Below are 15039 nucleotides of genomic sequence, written 5' to 3' on the forward strand. Positions count from 1 at the left end.
CCTTCACTTTGCGTCTTGGTCAAATAGCCCTTACACAGCCTGGAGGTGTGTGGGTCATTGTCCTGTTGAAAAACAAATGATAGTCCCACTAAGCGCAAACCAGATGGGATGGCGTATCGCTGCAGAATACTGTCGTAGCCATGCTGGTTAAGTGTACCTTGAATTCTAAATAAATCACCAACAGTGTCACCAGCAAAGCCTCCCCACACCATCACACCTTGTCCTTGCTTCACAGTGGGAACCACACACACGCAGAGATCATGCGTTCACCTACTCCTCGTCGCACAAAGACAGAGCGGTTGGAACCAAAAATCTCAAATTTGGAGACAGACCAAAGGACAGATTTCCACCGGTCTAATGGCCATTGCTTGTGTTTCTTGGCCCAAGCAAGTCTCTTCTTCTTATTGGTGTCCTTTAGTGGTGTTTTTGTTTTTACAGCAGTTTGGCATTGAACGCCAAATTCACATAGTCTCCTCTGACGGGTTGATGTTGAGATGTGTCTGTTACTTGAACTCTGTGAAGCATTTATTTGGGCTGCAATTTCTGAGGCTGGTAATTCTCATGAACTTATCCTCCACAGCAGAGGTAACTCTGGGTCTTCCTTTCCTGTGGCGGTCCTCACGAGAGCCAGTTTCATCATAGCGCTTGATGGTTTTTGCGACTGCGCTTGAAGAAATTTTCTAAGTTGTTGAAATTTTCTGGATTGACTGACCTTCGTGTCTTAAAGTAATGATGTACCGTCGTTTCTCTTTGCTTATTCGAGCTGTTCTTGCCATAATATTGACTTGGTCTTTTACCAAATAGGGCTATCTTCTGTATTCCAACCCTACCCTGTCACAACACAACTGATTGGCTGAAATGCATTACGAAGGAAAGAAATTACACAAATGAACTTTTAACAAGGCACACCTGTTAATTGAAAGGCATTCCAGGTGACTGCCTCATGAAGCTGGTTGAGAGAATGCCAAGAGTGTGCAAAGCTGTCATCAAGGCAAGGGGTGGCTACTTTGAAGAATCTCAAACATAAATATATTTTGATTTGTTTCACACTTTTTTGGTTACTACATGATTCCATATATTTTATTTCATAGTTTTTATCTCTTCACTGTTATTCTAAAATGATGAAAATAGTCAAAATAAAGAAAAACCCTTGAATGAGGAGGTGTGTCAAAACTTTTGACTGGTACTGTACATATACAATACATTTAGTTATACATTTAGTTATATACATTATGTATATATATATATATATATATCACTAAATGTATAACTAAATGATATAGTCTGTCGAGCCAGATTAATATACGGTGGTGTACTTAGTCCTTAGTCCTCCTTTTTGTCCTAGACTTGGCACTCCAGTACCGCTTGCCATGCGGGAGTAGAGAGAACAGTCTTTGACTGGGGTGGCTGGGGTCTTTGACAATTTTTAGGGCCTTCGTCTGACACCACCTGGTGTAGAGGTCCTGGATGGCAGGCAGCTGAGCCCCAGTGACGTACTGGGCCGTACGCACTACCTACCCTCTGTAGTTATTTATATACCCAATCGGGCCACCGCCTCCCACTTTTACCAGTGGTTTCAATGCAACTGTTCTCATGTTGTATGTTCAAACACATCAATCAAATCTTTAGATTAACAGTCTAAGGCTCAAAGCAATTGCGTCACAGACATGGAGTTGGTAGAAAGCTGACCTTTGACCCCTGGCTATCTGTGATCTCATTCTATATGGAGTTTAGATATATGGTGAAGCTATTCAGCAACTGATGATCACAGGCCACTGACACCCATTTTAATAGGATGGGAAATATAATACTCTTCCTGTTTTACATTCAACAACTCACCAATCACGTCTAAAAACAGGATACAGGACAAGTCAGTCACACACAGAATCAAATTTACACTACAGGAAAGTCTTCTGACATCAGAGAGCTCAACAAATGGAAAACACACGTCCCTGGGTGGGCTTGAACCACCAACCTTTAGATTAACAGTCTAACGCGCTAACCAATTGCGCCACAGAGACTAAGCTGCTTACAGTAGGACACACGTGGAACAAGGATCACGTATACAGAGAAATATTCAGCTTTCAGTCATAATTGTATGGCAAAACAGAGGGGTAACATCCAGATCTGAACAAACGTATATACTACATGATTTATCTTAAATATATATTTTATCTTTAAATGCTATCAAAACCCCAAAACTCCCGTGGCAATACCCCCCAAGGCAGCCTGAAAAGTAGCAGAGTTTGTCGTTAGCCTCTTACCAATAAAATACGCTGAAAGGGTCTGAATACTCGCTAAATATAGCGTCAAAGTCGCTAAATTGACTCTATACACTAATTCAAAATGTCACAAAGTTATACAGTATACGGCTATCTACTCACTGCTCTAGAAACTAGTGAAATACATGGCAATTCAATAGGGGTGCTAAGAAAGCAATGCCAAAACCGGACGACGCTGGGCCAATTGTGCGCCACCCTATGGGACTCACAAATCACAGCCAGTTGTGATAGAGCCTGGATTCAAACCAGGGTGTCTGTAGTGACGCTGGGCCAATTGTGCGCCACCCTATGGGACTCACAAATCACAGCCAGTTGTGATAGAGCCTGGATTCAAACCAGGTTGTCTGTAGTGACGCCTCTATTTCATTTTGGGCTGGGTAAATACAAGTGAGTATATTCATGAAAGTCACCTTGTCTCGGAGAAATTTACACAGTTAGAAAAATGTCACGCCGGGGTAAGCTTACGCAAAACACTCACCTGAATTTGAAGTGTTACCAAAATCCCCATTGGGAAAAATGTATGGTCGAAAAACAATTGTAACCATTTTCATGTTTGACTGCTAGGTTTTATGGGTATTATGTCTCATACCGTGGTAATCTATTATAGATTCTTAATTGAAGGTCTCTTAGCCAGATCGATAACAATGACATGGTCCTTTGAGTGAGATTTATATTTTCAAAACAGAACGGTCAAGATCTACAGTAATAAAACAACAGAACTTTGCCACCACCATCCATTTTACAAGTGGGTTAAACGACACTGTAGAGTAGCTATAGTGGAGTAAAGACAAGTACTGAAGGTCATTTTACAATGAGGCTTCTCTCACAGGCAGAAAGAAGTAAAACGAAAATAAAATTCTTACCTCCCCGTCGGGGAATTGAACCCCGGTCTCCCGCGTGACAGGCGGGGATACTGACCACTATACTAACGAGGACTGAATGTGATCTGGAATTCTACGTATGCAGATCAGTTCAGTTAAAGCAACAGCATCTCCTTCGTTGTCTACAAAAGTACACATTTAGACACGCATACACACACAACAGACGATCACGGTTATTTGAATATTCAAAAATCCGAACAAACCTCAATATTCCTTTACTTGTGTGCGTGTTCATTTGACCTTTTTTTTGGGGGGTTAACAATGAAAACTTTTTCTAAATTAAATGAGCATTGAGACATTATTACATACAGGGATACACCGTGACAATTGAAATTCTTTATTTAATAAAACAACAGTTGAACTGTTGATTTTTGGTTTTGATGACAGTGCATTGAGCTAGCGCATTTAGTCCTCCAGTCAACTCTGACAACCTATTTTGTTCACTTCAAATAGAAATGACTGTCGCGTACATAGCCACGGTTCCACAAAACATGACCCAGCGCAATGCAAAACACTCACCAGAAAAGTAATTTCAAACAGAATCCATCAATCATGGCGAAAATCAGAATTATCTTTCACCGTTGCTGTTAGCCAAAAACTACTGGAGAATTGCAGCCTGTCCGTTGTGGTAGCCTGCCTTTGACGTTTGTGTCATTCTGACTTTTCAAGTGTTTTTTTAAACTGCGTTTTTCAATGTCGACTATCCTTGATAGCAGAAATAATGTCATATTATCCGAAGAGTGAAATAATTTCAAATGCCCATCCCTAACAAACACGATACCAACATGTGTCGACAAACAAGTCCTGTGCGCACTTTAAACAACGAGACAAAATATATTCATTTTAATTTTCTCAAAGTTATACATGGTGATATACAGTGATTTATCACAATGGGATTTCTGAAAATGAAAATAAGTTATAGCAGTAACAAGAGTAGATAATAGATTCTGAATGTATTGTTCCTCAAACCAGATTAATATATACATACATACACATATACAGTACCATTTAAAAGTTCGGACACCTCCTCATTCAAGGGTTTTTCTAGATGTTTTATTCTACATTGTAGAATAAAAGTGAAGACATCAAAACTATGAAATAACACATGATATCTTGTAGTAACCAAAAAGTCTTAAACAAAACAAAATATATTTTATATTCTTCAAAGTAGCCACCCTTTGCCTTGATGACAGCTTTGCACACTCTTGGCATTCTCTCCACCAGCTGAACCTGGAATGCTTTCCAACGGTCTTGAAGGAGTTCCCACAAATGCTGAGCACTTGTTGACTGCTTTTCCTTCCCACTGCGGTCCAACTCATCCCAAACCCTCTCAATTGAGTTGAGGTCGGGTGATTGTGGAGGCCAGGTCATCTGATGCAGCACTCCTTCACTTTGCGTCTTGGTCAAATAGCCCTTACACAGCCTGGAGGTGTGTGGGTCATTGTCCTGTTGAAAAACAAATGATAGTCCCACTAAGCGCAAACCAGATGGGATGGCGTATCGCTGCAGAATACTGTCGTAGCCATGCTGGTTAAGTGTACCTTGAATTCTAAATAAATCACCAACAGTGTCACCAGCAAAGCCTCCCCACACCATCACACCTTGTCCTTGCTTCACAGTGGGAACCACACACACGCAGAGATCATGCGTTCACCTACTCCTCGTCGCACAAAGACAGAGCGGTTGGAACCAAAAATCTCAAATTTGGAGACAGACCAAAGGACAGATTTCCACCGGTCTAATGGCCATTGCTTGTGTTTCTTGGCCCAAGCAAGTCTCTTCTTCTTATTGGTGTCCTTTAGTGGTGTTTTTGTTTTTACAGCAGTTTGGCATTGAACGCCAAATTCACATAGTCTCCTCTGACGGGTTGATGTTGAGATGTGTCTGTTACTTGAACTCTGTGAAGCATTTATTTGGGCTGCAATTTCTGAGGCTGGTAATTCTCATGAACTTATCCTCCACAGCAGAGGTAACTCTGGGTCTTCCTTTCCTGTGGCGGTCCTCACGAGAGCCAGTTTCATTATAGCGCTTGATGGTTTTTGCGACTGCGCTTGAAGAAATTTTCTAAGTTGTTGAAATTTTCTGGATTGACTGACCTTCGTGTCTTAAAGTAATGATGTACCGTCGTTTCTCCTTGCTTATTCGAGCTGTTCTTGCCATAATATTGACTTGGTCTTTTACCAAATAGGGCTATCTTCTGTATTCCAACCCTACCCTGTCACAACACAACTGATTGGCTGAAATGCATTACGAAGGAAAGAAATTACACAAATGAACTTTTGACAAGGCACACCTGTTAATTTAAAGGCATTCCAGGTGACTGCCTCATGAAGCTGGTTGAGAGAATGCCAAGAGTGTGCAAAGCTGTCATCAAGGCAAGGGGTGGCTACTTTGAAGAATCTCAAACATAAATATATTTTGATTTGTTTCACACTTTTTTGGTTACTACATGATTCCATATATTTTATTTCATAGTTTTTATGTCTTCACTGTTATTCTAAAATGATGAAAATAGTCAAAATAAAGAAAAACCCTTGAATGAGGAGGTGTGTCCAAACTTTTGACTGGTACTGTACATATACAATACATTTAGTTATACATTTAGTTATATACATTATGTATACATATATGGAGTTTAGATATATGGTGAAGCTATTCAGCAACTGATGATCACAGGCCACTGACACCCATTTTAATAGGATGGAAAATATAATACTCTTCCTCTTTTACATTCAACAACTCACCAATCACGTCTAAAAACAGGATACAGGACAAGTCAGTCACACACAGAATCAAATTTACACTACAGGAAAGTCTTCTGACATCAGAGAGCTCAACAAATGGAAAACACTCGTCCCTGGGTGGGCTTGAACCACCAACCTTTAGATTAACAGTCTAACGCGCTAACCAATTGCGCCACAGAGACTAAGCTGCCTACAGCAGGACACACGTGGAACAAGCATCACGTTTATTTCATGGCAATCACTCCGCCGTTACATGGTTGCAAGAATTCTATCATCTTATCCGGACAGAGAAATATTCAGCTTTCAGTCATAATTGTATGGCAAAACAGAGGGGTAACATCCAGATCTGAACAAACGTATATACTACATGGTTTATCTTAAAGATATATTTTATCTTTAAATGCTATCAAAACCCCAAAACTCCCGTGGCAATACTCTCCAAGGCAGCCTGAAAAGTAGCAGAGTTTGTCGTTAGCCTCTTACCAATAAAAGACGCTGAAAGGGTCTGAATACTCGCTAAATATAGCGTCAAAGTCGCTAAATTGACTCTATACACGAATTCAAAAGTTCACAAAGTTATACAGTATACGGCTATCTACTCACTGCTCTAGAATCTAGGGGAAAACATGGCAATTCAAGAGGGGTGCTAAGAAAGCAATGCCAAAACGTTGTTTTCTTTGCCCTATTACATTATACATCACATATAATGAATCTAGATTGTTCTCTATTATAACCTTAATAGTAATGTGTTGATGAAATAAGAGCGTTAATTTGCTGTGACCATTGCTAGTGCAGACCGCACCACTCTTGGTTGTATCTCATCCATATTCATTATTAAAATTACACTAGGCAAGTCACTTAAGAACAAATTCTTATTTACAATGAAGGCCTACACGGGCTAAACACGGACGACGCTGGGCCAATTGTGCGCCACCCTATGGGACTCACAAATCACAGCCAGTTGTGATAGAGCCTGGATTCAAACCAGGGTGTCTGTAGTGACGCTGGGCCAATTGTGCGCTACCCTATGGGACTCACAAATCACAGCCAGTTGTGATAGAGCCTGGATTCAAACCAGATTGTCTGTAGTGACGCCTCTATTTCATTTTGGGCTGGGTAATACAAGTGAATTTATTAATGAAAGTCACCTTGTCTGGGAGAAATTTACACGGTTATAAAAATGTCACGCCGGGGTAAGCTTATGCAAAACACTCACCTTATTTGAAGTGTTACCAAAATCCCCATTGGGAAAAATGTATGGTCGAAAAACAATTGTAACCATTTTCATGTTTGACTGCTAGGTTTTATGGGTGTTATGTCTCATACCGTGGTAATCTATTATAGATTCTTAATTGAAGGTCCCTTAGCCAGATCGATAACAATGACATGGTCCTTTGAGTGAGATTTATATTTTCAAAACAGAACGGTCAAGATCTACAGTAATAAACCAACAGAACTTTGCCACCACCATCCATTTTACAAGTGGGTTAAACGACACTGTAGAGTAGCTATAGTGGAGTAAAGACAAGTACTGAAGGTCATTTTACAATGAGGCTTATCTCACAGACAGAAGTCTAATAAAATCCAATACATTCTCCCTGTCGGGGAATAGACAGAGAGTACATGAGGGAACACAAGTATATATATATTTCATACAATGGACAATTGGGATAGGGGGTACAGTATTACACACCTTAAGGGACATACATACACTTATAATTCTAAAAGATTTTTGGTTAGTAGAGTATTTAATCGTCTTAAAATACAGTTCAATTTATTTTTGTAGGGTAAGAAAAAAATTTTGTTTGTAAATTTACATTTGTGAATATGATATTTTGCCAAAAGAAAAATGAAATGAATTACATAAAAATGTTTCAGCTTATTTCTATGGTAGGTAAAGAATCCAAGCAGTACATCGCTCCACAATAGTGTAAGACCTTCATAAATTTGTTCAATTATAAATCTACTGATGTCTTTGCAGTTTTCTTACATGATTGCAGAAATTGACCCACCATCCCGTTTACTTTCTACATATACGTGATTTTGCTGAGTCTAAGTCGGAAACGGAAAGAGCAGCTTGAAATGACAACAGAGCGGAGCAACTCTGCTTTTTAACCATGCTCCCCTCACCTCTAAAATCTTCAATTATCAAAGAATATAAAACCTTCCTTTTCCCATAATGCTGTGTCTCTGTGGCGCAATCGGCTAGCGCGTTAGACTGTTAATCTAAAGGTTGGTGGTTCGAGCCCACCCAGGGACGTGTTCTTTTTTTTTAGCAGTAGGGTTTCATTCAACAAGTCAGGAAATGATCCTCAGATATATTTGTTCATGTATAAGTACTCTACTATTGAAGTGTTACCTAGTTTGTGTTAGTAAACCACAAAACCATGTTTTTCCCCCACTGTTGACTGAAAAGAAAAATCGCAGACAATAACATAGCAGGAGGGGTGGCTGCATTAAGAATAACCAGAATACTGTTGAAAAACGTGGGATTTTTTTTGCAATGAAATCACAATTAATCCTACAACAGAGAGGACAATATTACCACCATCTCAGCACAGATTCATTCTGATTTTAATGAGTATTTCTGAGGATAATTTCCTGACTTCAAAACAACTGTTTTTTTTTTATGAATACTTACTGAAAAGATTGCGTCCCTGGGTGGGCCCTAACAGGACAGTCGATTGCGCCGCAGAGACAGAGATGATCGCAAGTAGCTAAAACAAAGAGTTTTGTTCCTGAGAAAGCGCTCACGTTCACGAGGAAGTGAGAGCTTGAGGGAGTCGGAGGCATACATACAAAGGGCGGGGCTTAACACATCATACAGAGCCCGGCTAGCTCAGTCGGTAGAGCATGAGACTCTTAATCTCAGGGTCGTGGGTTCGAGCCCCACGTTGGGCGCTTACCTTTAATTAGATAGTTGTGTCTCAACCTCCCCGATCGCATTTTGCAGCTATGGAATTGAATACCTATAGATATAATTTAATTAAGAAATCAAATCAAATACTATGAGCACAGCGAGGTTAGAAACGTTTAAAAAAAGAACGCCCAACGTGGGGCTCGAACCCACGACCCTGAGATTAAGAGTCTCATGCTCTACCGACTGAGCTAGCCGGGCAATTTACAAAATGAAAGGAAGAGCCTGATAAGAACATGACAACAAATACATACACAATTCCCAAAATGTGATTGTTGTCATAATGCTTCAGTCACTCAGCATAGCATAAGGACTAGGCATATGCCATGGCAAAATGTGTCAAATTTTCTCTCAGCCCCATGGCAAAATCATTTTAATGCATTCAATATTATTATTCCAGTACTTCCATTGTCATTGTCGGAGTGGACACAGTTTATAACTTCAAGACTATCAACTACCGAGATTAGGCTGGCAATACTAAAGTGCCTATAAGAACATCCAATAGTCAAAGGTATATGAAATACAAATGGTATAGAGAGAAATAGATTGCGTCATAATTCCTATAATAACTACAACCTAAAACTTCTTAACTGGGAATATTGAACCACCAGCTTTCATATGTTCTCATGTTCTGAGTAAGGAACTTAAACGTTGGCTTATTTAGATGGCACATATTGCACTTTTACTTTCTTCTCCAATACTGTGTTTTTACATTATTTAAACCAAATGGAACACGTTTCATTATTTATTTGAGATTAAATAGATTTTATTTATGTATTATATTAAGTTAAAATAAAAGTGTTCATTGTTCATTCAGTATTGTTGTAATTGTCATTATTACAAATATATATATATATATATATATATAAACATCAGCCGATTAATCGGTATCTGCTTTTTTTGGTCATCCAATAATCGGTATCGGCGTTGAAAAATCATAATTGGTTGACCTATATATTCTACATTAAATAACCGAATATGCACTGAACAAAAATATAAACGCAACATGTAGTGTTGGTCCCATGTTTTAAGAGCTGATATAAAAGATGTTGATATAAAAAATGTTCCAAATGTTCCAAAGCTTATTTCTCTCAAATTTTGTGCACATCCCTTTCAGTGGGCATTTCTCCTTTGCCAAGATAATCCTTCCACCTGACAGGTGTGGCTTATCAAGAAGCTGATGAAAACAGCATGATCATTATATAGGTGCACGTTGTGCTGGAGACAATAAAAGGTCACTCTAAAATGTGCAGTTTTGTCACACAACACAATGTCACAGATGTCTCAAGTTTTGAGGGAGCGCGCAATTGGCATGCTGACTGCAGGAATGCCCACCAGAGCTGTTGCCAGATAATTGACTTCATGTGACTACAGTGGGGCAAAAAAGTATTTAGTCAGACACCAATTGTGCAAGTTCTCCCACTTAAAACGATGAGAGAGGCCTGTAATTTGTCATAGGTACACTTCAACTATGACAGCCAAATGAGGGAAAAAAAACAGAAAATCACATTGTAGGATTTTTAATGAATTTATTTGCAAATTATGGTGGAAAATAAGTATTTGGTCAATATAAAAAAAAAATTATAACAAAAGTTTATCTCAATACTTTGTTATATACCCTTTGTTGGCAATGACAGAGGTCAAATATTTTCTGTAAGTCTTCACAAGGTTTTCACACACTGTTGCTGGTATTTTGGCCCATTCCTCCATGCAGATCTCCTCTAGAGCAGGGATGTTTTGGGGCTGTTGCTGGGCAACACAGACTTTCAACTCCCTCCAAAGATTTTCTATGGGGTTGAGATCTGGAGACTGGCTAGGCCACTCCAGGACCTTGAAATGCTTCTTACGAAGCCACTCCTTCTTTGCCAGGGCGGTGTGTTTAGGATCATTGTCATGCTGAAAGACCCAGCCACGTTTCATCTTCAATGCTTGAATGATTGAAAGATGAACTGAGGTCGGTCGGTTGTGGTAATACACCTTATTATGAATGTTTGATGCCAATCGCCATATAAAGTCCAAAGAAGAAAAAGCCTGGAAGGAGGAGAGATGACTAGAAACTATTCAGTTGACCGTTTTATGTGTGGATTAATTGTCGGAGTAGAGGACCTTGTGCATTTCAGGTAAAATAACAACAAATTAGCTAGCAACAGCAAGCAGGCTAGCTAAATAGGACAAACTAGCTAGCTAAATTGCCATACATGTTGAATGCTTTTCGACCGGTCCCCAAATTAATATAATTGGTTCATAGTTTGTTTTGATATTTCAACCTGTGTGTCGTGATCGCATTTGGAGTGGGGGGACAAAATCTATTTGCGCACAAGCGTGCCCGGTTTGGGCATGGTGTTAGACAGATATTTCCTGTCAGATCCCAGATAAAAACTGGCAACCCACAGGTTGCTGGCTCACCTCTCTAACCGCTAGGCTACCTGCCCCCAAAAACATGGTTCTACTGGGGATCGAACCCAGGACCTTCTGCGTGTAAAGCAGACGTGATAACCACTACACTATGGAACCACATATTTATTCCACCACCACGCTCAATATCGAATCATATCACACATCCTTTATGCCTCAAAGCAGTACGACAATTATCAATATGTGATATGGATTTTGTGGTTGTTTGGTGTGATGCTGATGTTGACTGTGTGATGTCTTGTTTGCAGGGGAAATTCTGAATAAGAGCAAAACAGTGCAACACTACAATCTACGAAGAGGAAGCTCAGTCAACCGTATTCGTCGTGCCTGTGAAGAATAAGTCAACGCGTAACTTATTGTTACTGTATATGCTATCATGGCTGAAGAAAGCAGAATATATAACATTCATATTTATCTTTATGTCAACATTAAGTGAGATAAGATACACGACACCATCATTATTTTATAGCGGCATCACTGAACAACCAGTACATAAGCTTCTACTTGATCATAACCAATGATGTATAATAGTGGGTCCCAACCAGGGGTAAACTGGTTTTGCATTAAACAACATTTTCAGCCATGACCTTGTCTGAAGGACAAATGGATAAACAGGTTAATGTCAAGCCCTGCATGGAACATAGGCCTACATTAAACGCCACACATTGGCTGCAACAGTAGGCTGAAAGATAGAACAGCTATTTTCCATGTTAAAATGTTATGGATGCATTTTCTCCATTGTTTTTGATGGTAGGCCACTCTGGTAGGCCTACATTATGGTCAAATAGCCACTGTTAAAAACAAGATAAAGTGGGTACTGCCTCAGTGTTCACAGTAAATGCACACCAGAAGTTTGCACAGAACTTTCACAGCATTCAAGTTTGCGCTCGGCAGACCTGAAAACTGCTCAGTGCTGAAAAAACCCATTAAACACTACAGGCCATTACCACAGAGTTGTAACAAACACACATAACTTTTCATGTAATATTTTGTATCATTTTATGAATGTCAATTTGCTTTTAAAAATAAAATGGGTATATATGCTGACTTGGGACAATTGTACTTATTCTACAAGATTATCATTCGTCTAACTCGTATAAAGCTGGAAGGTAAATAAAAGCAAAAAAAAATGTCAGATTCTGACTGAAAACTAGGCTATAGTCAAACGTTGGGCTTATGGACCTACAATGGTTCCCTAGCTGTAGGCCTCGTTCAGACTTCCAATGTCCACTATAAAACCTGTGCAGCGAAACTGCGAAACGTACTTCATAATTAATCAGCAAAAATCTATGACATAGGGCAAATTATATTTCTTACCTCACAAATTACTATGGGGATAGTAGATTGATATAGGCTAGTGCTTTTGCTGTTCGTTAGGCCTACTCATCTTGTTGGCTGACGAAAAGTAATTGTGGACAGTTCTTTCAATATCTGCAATATGCACCTCGGAATTGGATATGGACAAGCGTAGTTGCGTCCCTGATGTGTCTGATTTGTAGCCTGTGGAAAGACCCGATCATGTGACAGAGAGCCATGTGAGTGCGATGCGTTTTGGATTGCGCTGCACAGTCAGGAAGAAGGGCAAAACACAGCATTCCAGACCGCAAAAGGCAAGGATTGTTTTAGGGTGCAATACAGCCACAAAGGGGATGCTGCCATTGAAGTCAAGGCATTATCAAGTGCTTGTCAAATTGTGAGAGATTATTGGAGTGTGTACAGCCTGCGCAAATAACAAAGCAGAGCTCATGGCCTTTCAAGTTTATTTTTTAAATGATCAAAAGTCGCATCAAGCAGCCTTACAATGTATTACAAATCTAAACATCTAGGCCAACATTTATGAAATAACTAAAGTTACATTAATAACTCTAAATTAAGTATATAGGAGTAACTATTGATTTGTTAACTGCTCAACACAGAATAGCTACATGTGCGCACTCAAATCGTTTGGAGAAAAGATTTATATTTTATTCTTCATAGTATAAATATACAATAATGCCACAGAATTGTATTAAATATTTACGTATGCCCTTTTCATTAAGGTAAATGATAACATTGAGGATGTGGACAAGTTCATTGTCTATCTGAAATGTGCAGGAAAGACCCTGGATATGGAGGTGTTCCCTCTGGAGAAAATCACAGTTCTGCTGGAAAATGGATGTCAAAAGGCAGGGAAGAACCCCTGCACAATGCAGCTTGTTTACAATGGTATTTATCTTTTAACATTAAGATTACTTTATTAGGCAATTTCACACACGGACCAACCAACGAAATCTGACTTCCACAAGAATCCAACCCCTCTGAAAGACACACATCAATACACAGATTGGTGAGGTTGGAGCAGGGGGCTGCCACACTGGGTGTCAGTGGAGCAGTAAAGTGCATTGCTCAAGTGCAGAAAGCAGGCAATGGAATCTAGGATTTGATACCACACTAACTAAAATGTTTTTGTGGAAACTTGTTGCCTAGACCCATTCAATTAACCTAACACAAAGTATTGCTGTGTTCAATACCTACAGTAATGAAGTGACATCACCACCCATATGGTTATGAAAAAATAAGGTATTTACCTAGGCAAGTTTTATGTTGTAAATATACTGAACAAAATGCAACAATTTCAACAGTTTTTCTTAGTTACAGTTCACATATCAAATCAAATCAAGTTTTATTTGTCACATACACATGGTTAGCAGATGTTAATGCGAGTGTAGCGAAATGCTTGTGCTTCTAGTTCCGACAATGCAGTGATAACCAACAAGTAATCTAACTAACAATTCCAAAACGACTGTCTTATACACAGTGTAAGGGGATAAAGAATATGTACATAAGGATATATGAATCAGTGATGGTACAGGGCAGCATACAGTAGATGGTATCGAGTACAGTATATACATATGAGATGAGTATGTAGACAAAGTAAACAAAGTGGCATAGTTAAAGTGGCTAGTGATACATGTATTACATAAGGATGCAGTCGATGATATAGAGTACAGTATATACGTATGCATATGAGATTAATAATGTAGGGTAAGTAACATTATATAAGGTAGAATTGTTTAAAGTGGCTAGTGATATATTTACATCATTTCCCATCAATTCCCATTATTAAAGTGGCTGGAGTTGGGTCAGTGTCAATGACAGTGTGTTGGCAGCAGCCACTCGATGTTAGTGGTGGCTGTTTAACAGTCTGATGGCCTTGAGATAGAAGCTGTTTTTCAGTCTCTCGGTCCCAGCTTTGATGCACCTGTACTGACCTCGCCTTCTGGATGATAGCGGGGTGAACAGGCAGTGGCTCGGGTGGTTGATGTCCTTGATGATCTTTATGGCCTTCCTGTAACATCGGGTGGTGTAGGTGTCCTGGAGGGCAGGTAGTTTGCCCCCGGTGATGCGTTGTGCAGACCTCACTACTAGTCCACAATCATCTCCTTAGTTTTGTTGACGTTGAGTGTGAGGTTATTTTCCTGACACCACACTCCGAGGGCCCTCACCTCCTCCCTGTAGGCCGTCTCGTCGTTGTTGGTAATCAAGCCTACCACTGTTGTGTCATCCGCAAACTTGATGATTGAGTTGGAGGCGTGCGTGGCCACGCAGTCGTGGGTGAACAGGGAGTACAGGAGAGGGCTCAGAACACACCCTTGTGGGGCCCCCGTGTTGAGGATCAGCGGGGAGGAGATGTTGTTGCCTACCCTCACCACCTGGGGGCGGCCCGTCAGGAAGTCCAGTACCCAGTTGCACAGGGCGGGGTCGAGACCCAGGGTCTCGAGCTTGATGACGAGCTTGGAGGGTACTATGGTGTTGAATGC

General features: G+C 40.0%; 7 non-coding genes across 7 annotated transcripts; 2 read left to right on the top strand and 5 right to left on the bottom strand.

Moving 5' to 3' along the window:
• Positions 1-1947: 1947 nt before the first annotated feature.
• On the bottom strand, positions 1948-2021 carry trnan-guu (transfer RNA asparagine (anticodon GUU)). The gene has a single exon. It is a non-coding gene; the product is annotated as a tRNA-Asn (tRNA).
• A 1124-nt stretch (positions 2022-3145) lies between these two features.
• trnad-guc (transfer RNA aspartic acid (anticodon GUC)) lies at positions 3146-3217 on the bottom strand. Its single transcript has one exon. It is a non-coding gene; the product is annotated as a tRNA-Asp (tRNA).
• A 2798-nt stretch (positions 3218-6015) lies between these two features.
• On the bottom strand, positions 6016-6089 carry trnan-guu (transfer RNA asparagine (anticodon GUU)). Its single transcript has one exon. It is a non-coding gene; the product is annotated as a tRNA-Asn (tRNA).
• A 2004-nt stretch (positions 6090-8093) lies between these two features.
• trnan-guu (transfer RNA asparagine (anticodon GUU)) lies at positions 8094-8167 on the top strand. The gene has a single exon. It is a non-coding gene; the product is annotated as a tRNA-Asn (tRNA).
• A 568-nt stretch (positions 8168-8735) lies between these two features.
• Positions 8736-8808, top strand: trnak-cuu (transfer RNA lysine (anticodon CUU)). Its single transcript has one exon. It is a non-coding gene; the product is annotated as a tRNA-Lys (tRNA).
• Positions 8809-8952: 144 nt separating this feature from the next.
• trnak-cuu (transfer RNA lysine (anticodon CUU)) lies at positions 8953-9025 on the bottom strand. The gene has a single exon. It is a non-coding gene; the product is annotated as a tRNA-Lys (tRNA).
• Positions 9026-11265: 2240 nt separating this feature from the next.
• On the bottom strand, positions 11266-11338 carry trnav-uac (transfer RNA valine (anticodon UAC)). Its single transcript has one exon. It is a non-coding gene; the product is annotated as a tRNA-Val (tRNA).
• Positions 11339-15039: the final 3701 nt, after the last annotated feature.

Source organism: Oncorhynchus keta, chromosome 35 (assembly GCF_023373465.1).
Source record: "Oncorhynchus keta strain PuntledgeMale-10-30-2019 chromosome 35, Oket_V2, whole genome shotgun sequence".
Classification (NCBI taxonomy): Eukaryota; Metazoa; Chordata; class Actinopteri; order Salmoniformes; family Salmonidae; genus Oncorhynchus; species Oncorhynchus keta.